At 44.6% G+C, this 7484-nt stretch overlaps 1 pseudogene; it reads right to left on the reverse strand.

Annotated features, from left to right (window-relative positions):
* Positions 1-5660: 5660 nt before the first annotated feature.
* Positions 5661-6195, reverse strand: LOC101413826 (leucine-rich repeat-containing protein 28 pseudogene; annotated as a pseudogene).
* Positions 6196-7484: the final 1289 nt, after the last annotated feature.

A 7484-nucleotide genomic window follows, 5' to 3' on the forward strand; every position in this document is an offset into this window, starting at 1 on the left:
GTTCACACTCTCCGCCAGTTCCTCCAGTGGGTTATGGCAGGATATGCAATGTCCTGCATCTGTCCCTGCAATATCATTCAAGACAACTCCAAGTCCTGAAAATGCCCCATATCACACCTCTTCCTCCCTCTCCCTGCTCTCAACAACTCCTGTGGCCACCATCTCCACATCAATTATACAATTTTTTCCATTGCTAGAGTCACAACAGTTCTATAGTAGAATACCAACAAGTCCACTCCAATCCACATTATATTCCTTCATCCTGTTGACCCTGGCATTGTGATGTCCACTCCACCTAAGGGGCTTAGATCCCACATGGCTGATGGATGCGATTCTCCTGCTTGCAGTTGTACACACTCTTGGTTCCCTGGTGTGGTGGTTGACCATTCTCACCTCCCTGTCAGTTGACCTGGGTAAACCCAACATAACGGAGAGTAGGTGTTGCAACTCTGCTGAGGCTCGGGGCCCAGCTGGCCCATGGACAGTTCAGAGTTTCAAGTCTCCTGAGCATACAAAAACCTCAGCACCAATCACAGGTTCAGTAAAAGTGACAGAAGAGGCATGTAGAGAGGTCACATCTGACCCCTCTGATGACCTCCTAACTAATTTTGAAGTCCCTAGCCACTCATTTGTCTTTACCATTCTCTCCTTTTATTCAAGATCTTTTTCTTGTTCCATCACCTGGTGGTGATTGTAGTAATCCCTTGGTGCCAGGGAGGCTCATCCCGGGAGTCATGTCCCATGCTGGGGGAAGGTAATGCATTTACATGCTGAGTTTGGCTTAGAGAGTGCCCACATTTGAGTAACATGGAAGCTCTCAGGAGGTAACTCTTAGGTACCCTGCAGCTCTAGGCCTAGTTGAAATTTCAAGCACACAGGCTCATAGTCATCAAGGGCCCATCATTGGACTATCCTTCTTCACTGGTCTTTGCCCTTGCACTTGGGGGATTGTTGCTGTTTCATTGGGGAATGTGACAGAGCTCCCAGGATGGGAACTCAGTACTCCCTCAGTTGTCATGTGTAACTCTATCCACAATGACAATACCCAACGAACATCTGAACATATCTATATACCCTATATATGTGCCCTGGAGAACTCCCTCCCACCCACGCATCCCCAATCAATGACACCTCACACCAGTGCTCCTCCCCTGCCATAGTTGAACTCCTCTGTGATCCAAAACTTCTACAAAAATGAAGCCTAATATGTTGCCAAATTCAATTAATAGGAAAATGAAATAGTATTGACAGGTTTAAAGATTAGAAATGGAATACATAATAATTTAGAAAACTAAAATAAAGTAAAAAATAAATTGGGAGTTAAGAAAATGAAGAATATCATAAAATTTTGTTTTTGATGTTTGTCTTTCATCACAGCAATAGGTGTTGCCCTGCATGTACAGTGGCAAGGCAATCTCTTCCATTCCTTCCTCAGTGTCTACATTCCTTTTTTTTTTTAATTTTTAAATTTGTCTTCTAGAAAGTTTTAGATCACAGTAAAGTCACATGTACAATATAGGGGACTGCCATATACCCAACATCAAACCCTTTTTCCCTTTCTCAGCAATGATCTTTTTACATGTGGATGTTATATTCGCTACAGCTGATGTACAGATATTGAAACATAGCTACTAACCATGGCTCCATTATGGCTTACATTACAGTTTATATTTTAGACTGTACACTTTTATAAATTTTTGGTTACATTTTGGTTTACATTATGGTTTATCCTTTAGACTATACACTCTTACAAATTTTTGGTGAAATTTAATATGACTTATATCCATCATTGCACGATCTTGTGGCACATTTCCATTGCCCCCAGGTACCGCCACTTCTACCTATTCTATTCCTCTCCACCCCCCTTCTTCAAGGCCCACAATGACAACCAAGCTTCACTGCTTGATGGACGAGATTTATAGATACTTACAACAATGCTGAGGGTTTGACACTCTAGTCTGTCTTCCCCCACTGGGAGCTATCCATGCTCTCAAGAGACACCCACTCCTCTGTTTCAGAATATCAGGCTTCCCCAGGATGGGGGTACAATACTTTCCCACACAATGTATGTGTCTCCACCCACTGATATAACACAATATGACAAGATGAGCACTCACACAATTCCTAGAATCCTGCCCCAGGTGCACCCTGTGCCAGATGACCCTGCCAAACACCTTAAACAAGTAACCCTTCCTTATTATATTTTCTTAAGAGTTTTCTCAACATTATAGTTTCTACCACATACCTGACAATCTCCCGTGTTCACCTGCTCCCCCAAACCCTCCCCCCAATTCCATGGACCATCTGACCCATCATGTCAACCCTAGTCCCCCTCAAGCCTGCAAAGCCCTACCCAACAATATCCCTATGCCCCCATCTTATCCCCTCACTGCACAACTACTTACCTCCACTTTATCATAGATTTCGCCTATGTAGGCATAATGGATATTAATATAATCACAATGTTGTGCATTCATCATCACAAAAAATTTTAGAATTATTTCAATATATTTACTAATTTTTCCTACAATTTCTTCTTTGACCCACTGATTGTTTAGGATGTGTCATTTAGCTTCCACACACTTGTGTATTTTCCCCATTCTTGTCCATTATTGATTTCCAGTTTCATTTCCTTATGATCTGAAAAGTGAAAAGGTGCTTTGTATAATTTCAGTCATCTTATTTTATTGAGATCTGTCTTGGGACTAACATGTAGTCCATCTTGGAGAAAGATCCATTAGCACTTGAGAAGAATGTGTAACCTGCTGATTTGGGATACAGTGTTCTGTATATGTCTGTTAGGTCTAGCTCATTTATCCCAATGTTCAAGTTCTTTGTTTCTTTGTTGTTCTTCTTTCTATTAGTTCTATCTAATGATGTAAGCAGTGTGTTGAAGTCTCCAACCATTAATGTAGAGATGTCTGTCTCTCCCTTTACTTTTGCCTCATGTATTTTGGGGCACTCCAGTTAGGTGCATAGACATTTATGACTGTTATTTCTTCCTGGAAGATTGTCCCTTTTATCAATATATAATGGCCTTCTGTATCTCATAACTTTTTTGCATTTAAAGTCTGTTTTGTCCGATATTAGCATAGCTACCCCTGCTCTTTTTTCGGTTATTATTTGCATGGAGTATCTTTTTCTAACCTTTCACTTTCAGCCGGTTTGTGTTCCTGGTCTAAGATGAGTCTCTCTTTAAAAATGGAACATCGGACTATATTGCATAATAATACCACAAGTGAAATACGTATATGTAAAATTGCATATACGACTGTCCTTCTAATGTGTTTTTGATCTCACCTATCTTGTCTTTCATTCCCATAAGCTCTGTTACTTTTCAGGTTTGCAACTTCTTCTCTGTGCTCACTCAGTGTCTTCTTTTTTTTAAAAGATTCATTTTTATTTATTTATTTCTCTCCCCTTCCCCCCGCCCCCCCCCGGTTGTCTGATTTCTGGGTCTACTCACTGTGTCTTCTTTTGTCTGCTTCTGTTGTTGTCAGTGGTACAGGAATCTGTGTTTCTTTTTGTTGCGTCATCTTGTTGTGTCAGCTCTCTGTGTGGGTGACACCATTCCTGGGCAGGCTGCACTTTCTTTTCACACTGGGCGGCTCTCCGTACGGGGCGCACTCCTTGCACGTGGGGCTCCCCGACGCGGGGACACCCCTGCGTGGCAGGGCACTCCTTGCGCGCATCAGCACTGCACGTGGGCCAGCTCCACACGGGTCAAGGAGGCCCGGGGTTTGAACCATGGACCTCCCATGCGGTAGACGGATGCCCTAACCACTGGGCCAAGTCCACCCCCTCAGTGTCTTCTTGATGTCCTTTTATCTCTTTAGCCATATTGTCTTTCAACTTACTAATTTGATTTTGGAAATTTGTATGAATTTCATTGATTAGTTGTCTCAAATGCTGTATGTCATCTGGGTCTTTGATATAGTCCTTTGCTCAGGCCATTTCTTCCATTTTCTTAGTATGGTGTATAATTTTTTGCTGATGTGTAGGCGTCCAATAATGATGTTGAGTTCATGCTGATGATGAATTTCTCTTTTTTATAGAGGTTTAGTGGTGGAAGACTGTGTTATTGCCATCCTTTGAATCTTTGTTCAGCCTGTTCTGGCTCTTTATGATTGTCCCTGTTAGTTGCCCTGGACTCAGTAATAAGCTGCAGACCTGCTTCCAAGCTTGGAAGCTGTTAAGTCTGGAAAAAACCTCTCTCAAGTACTTTGAATTTCCTCACTTGCACTTCCTTCGTCCGCCAGTAGATGGCGGTGTTTGCCAGCCCTCTCAGTTCAAAACCGGGTTGGCGTGTGTTTGCAACAAGGATGGAATTAATTTGATGGAGGGTCCTGTCTGGAGGCTAAGGGCCTCTCAAATCAAACTTTCATAGAGACAATGCTCTGACTTTTGCTGGAAGCCCCCTCTTCTTTTCCACGGGTAGGAAATAATTCCACTCCCCTCTGCATCTTCAACAACCAGTCCCAGTTAAGTAAGGAGGGTGTTTGTGAGAGTTCGATCTCTTTAGTTCTGTGTTGACTCCCGGGGCAAAAAATGGCATGGTCCCACCCACCCTGGAAGGGCTCATGGGACACAGCAGACCAAACTTGTGGGTCAAAAGCCGAATCAGCCTTATGTTGCATTACTCTTTCCTGGGGGGGGGGGGGTTCTAGGGGCCCCCTTGTTCTGTAGCTGCAGGCCCTGGGCCAGGGAATTCAAAGCTTTCTGATTGTTAGGTGAAGAAGGGGCGCCAGCAGCTGCAGAGCAGTTTCTACTCATGGTCTTTTTTCTTTTTTTTAAACAAATCAATTTTATTGATACATATTAATAAAGCATACAATTCATCCAAAGTGTACAATCAGTAGTATTTGGTATAATCACATAGTTGTGCATTCATAACCTCAACGTCATTAGAGCATTTTCATTATTTCATTAATAATAATAATAAACAAAAAACAACCAACCAAATGAGAAAATTCATCACATCTCCATCTCCCTGTGCTTCCCCAACTGTTCATATCTCCTTAATGTCGAGGTTCTTTCCCTGTATCCCTCTCTCCTCTGGGCAGTGTCCAGCCTTCCCCTGATGTCCTACACCCTTGAAATTTTTTCCCAGGCCATTTCTGCCTGTCGTCTAGCTATTTTTCTGGGAGAGGAGAGAGTCCTGTGCCTTTCTTTTTTTTTTTTTTTTTTAAGATTTATTTATTTATTTCTCTCCTCTTCCCCCCCTCACCCCGGTTGTCTGTTCTCTGTGTCTATTTGCTGTGTCTTCTTTGTCCGCTTCTGTTGTTGCCAGCGGTATAAGTATCTGTATTTCTTTTTGTTGCCCCGGTTGTCTGTTCTCTGTGTCTATTTGCTGTGTCTTCTTTGTCCGCTTCTGTTGTTGCCAGCGGTATAAGAATCTGTATTTCTTTTTGTTGCGTCATCTTGCTGTGCCAGCTCTCTGTGTGGGTGACACCATTCCTGGGCAGGCTGCACTTCCTTTCACACTGGGCGGCTCTCCTTACGGGGCGCACTCCTTGCACGTGGGGCTCCCTGACGAGGGGACACCCCTGCGTGGCAGGGCACTCCTTGCGTGCATCAGCACTGCGCATGGGCCAGCTAATTACATGGGTCAGGAGCCCCAGGGTTTGAACCTTGGACCTTCCATGTGGTAGACGGACGCCCTATCTGTTGGGCCAAATCTGCTTCCCAAGTGACAAGAATGTGAGAAAGTTTCCAGTCATGGAGAGCTCATTGAGGCTGGGAAGCTGGCAAAGGTGGCGCGGTACACACCACAGACGATTTCGGTCCACAATTAGGTACTGGAGGTAGGAATTGTAGTTAATTGTTAGCTAATCGAAGATGACGTGAAGCTCTCAGACGACCAATTTCTGGGTAGACAATTTCTAAGGCATCCGCACTAAGATCCAGAGACTGGAGTTTTGCAAGGGATCCAGTGGCTTCCAGAACTACAACTATGTTATTTGAATGAAGGTACAGTTCCACAAGGTTTGGAAGCTTCTGAGCAAGGTTTTCTGGCAAGGTTGTGAGGGAGTTCCTTTTCATATAGAGTCTCTCCAAGTACTGCAGTCCCTCATCGTTCAGTAACTCCAATGGGAAACGGTGCAGAGTCCTGTAATTTAAGAACAAATTCTTGTGCTTTTCCAGCCTTGCCACAGAAACCGTCTTAAACAGTTTGGAGGCCGTGACTGCACACATCCCGTCAGGCACGTTGTAGCACTACAACTTGTCAAAATTGGTCCATTTCCCAGCGCCAGCAGAGCCAGCGCTCCCGGGCTGAAGCGGCGCTGCACCGCGAGCTGAAAGCGGCGGGGGCGGGACGCAGAGGCGGGGGCGGGACGCAGAGGCGGGGGCGGGACGCAGAGGCGGGGGCGGGACGCAGAGGCGGGGGCGGGACGCAGAGGCGGGGGCGGGTGGGGGCTCAGAGGAGAGGAGGCCGGTGGGGCGGGGGGGCACCCGGCGGGAGGGGTGGGACCCGCGCCAGTGGGAGTTGGGAAACCGAATAACCTTTTTATGTTCATCACATATGGAAGTATATTTGCACGGTAAATCCCTGGAATTAGAATTGCATGATCAAAGACAAAGTATACTGAAGAATTTTTTTTTAAAAGACAAGTTATACGGTTATACAAATTTAGGTTCCTCCTAACAATGATTGAGAATACCTCCTCCTACAACTTCTCCATTGCAGTTGTTTTGTGTGGCTAAGACGGCACTGTTTTCCTGTATGGTTCCAGTTAGGACTGGCCATGAGAGAAATTTGCATGAGACTGGAAATGCAGGTGGGTTCTGTACCGTGTAGGACACCAGCACTGTGACAGCTTACCTTATTTGGAGTGAAGTCTGGGCCATAGCTCCTCCAGATCCTGCCGAATCTCTTCCCGCAGCTGCTCTGAGAACTGGGCCAGGCATGTGTGCAGCTTCGTGGTCAAGTTTTTCCTGCAGTTCACTTGCTTCATGGTGAAAGAAGGAGGTGCCAGTTTGTCTTCATGGGTTACAGTTTATTCTCGCTTTCCCCCACTTCACATCCAGCTTTCCTTCCTGACTACAAGCCCCCGCTGACCTAGAGTGCCTTCAGGTCAAACACCAGATACAGAGTTTTCCTTCCACTCCCACAAATATGTGAGGTCTAATTCCTACAATAAACAGCTTAGTCTATATATGTCAGAGAGGTTTGTTTCTCTAACTAAATCCAAACTGATACAGTAGAGCTTCTTTCTTTTTCTGGGCAATAAATAGTGACATCTCAATATATACTATTTCAATTTTTTTTTTTTTTTACTTTTTATTTTTTAAACATTTTTCAGTATAGTTTTATGAATATTGTTGAATATCTTTTTAATATGTTTAAAAGCCTTTTGAGGGGAACAGAGGTGGCTCAAGCAGGTGGGTACCCTCCTCCCACATGGGAGGTCCCAGGTTGGGTTCCTGGTGTCTCCTAGAAGAAGACAGGCAGACAACAAGCAGACATTCAGCTGGGACAGAGC

This window comes from Dasypus novemcinctus, chromosome 16 (assembly GCF_030445035.2).
Source record: "Dasypus novemcinctus isolate mDasNov1 chromosome 16, mDasNov1.1.hap2, whole genome shotgun sequence".
Classification (NCBI taxonomy): Eukaryota; Metazoa; Chordata; class Mammalia; order Cingulata; family Dasypodidae; genus Dasypus; species Dasypus novemcinctus.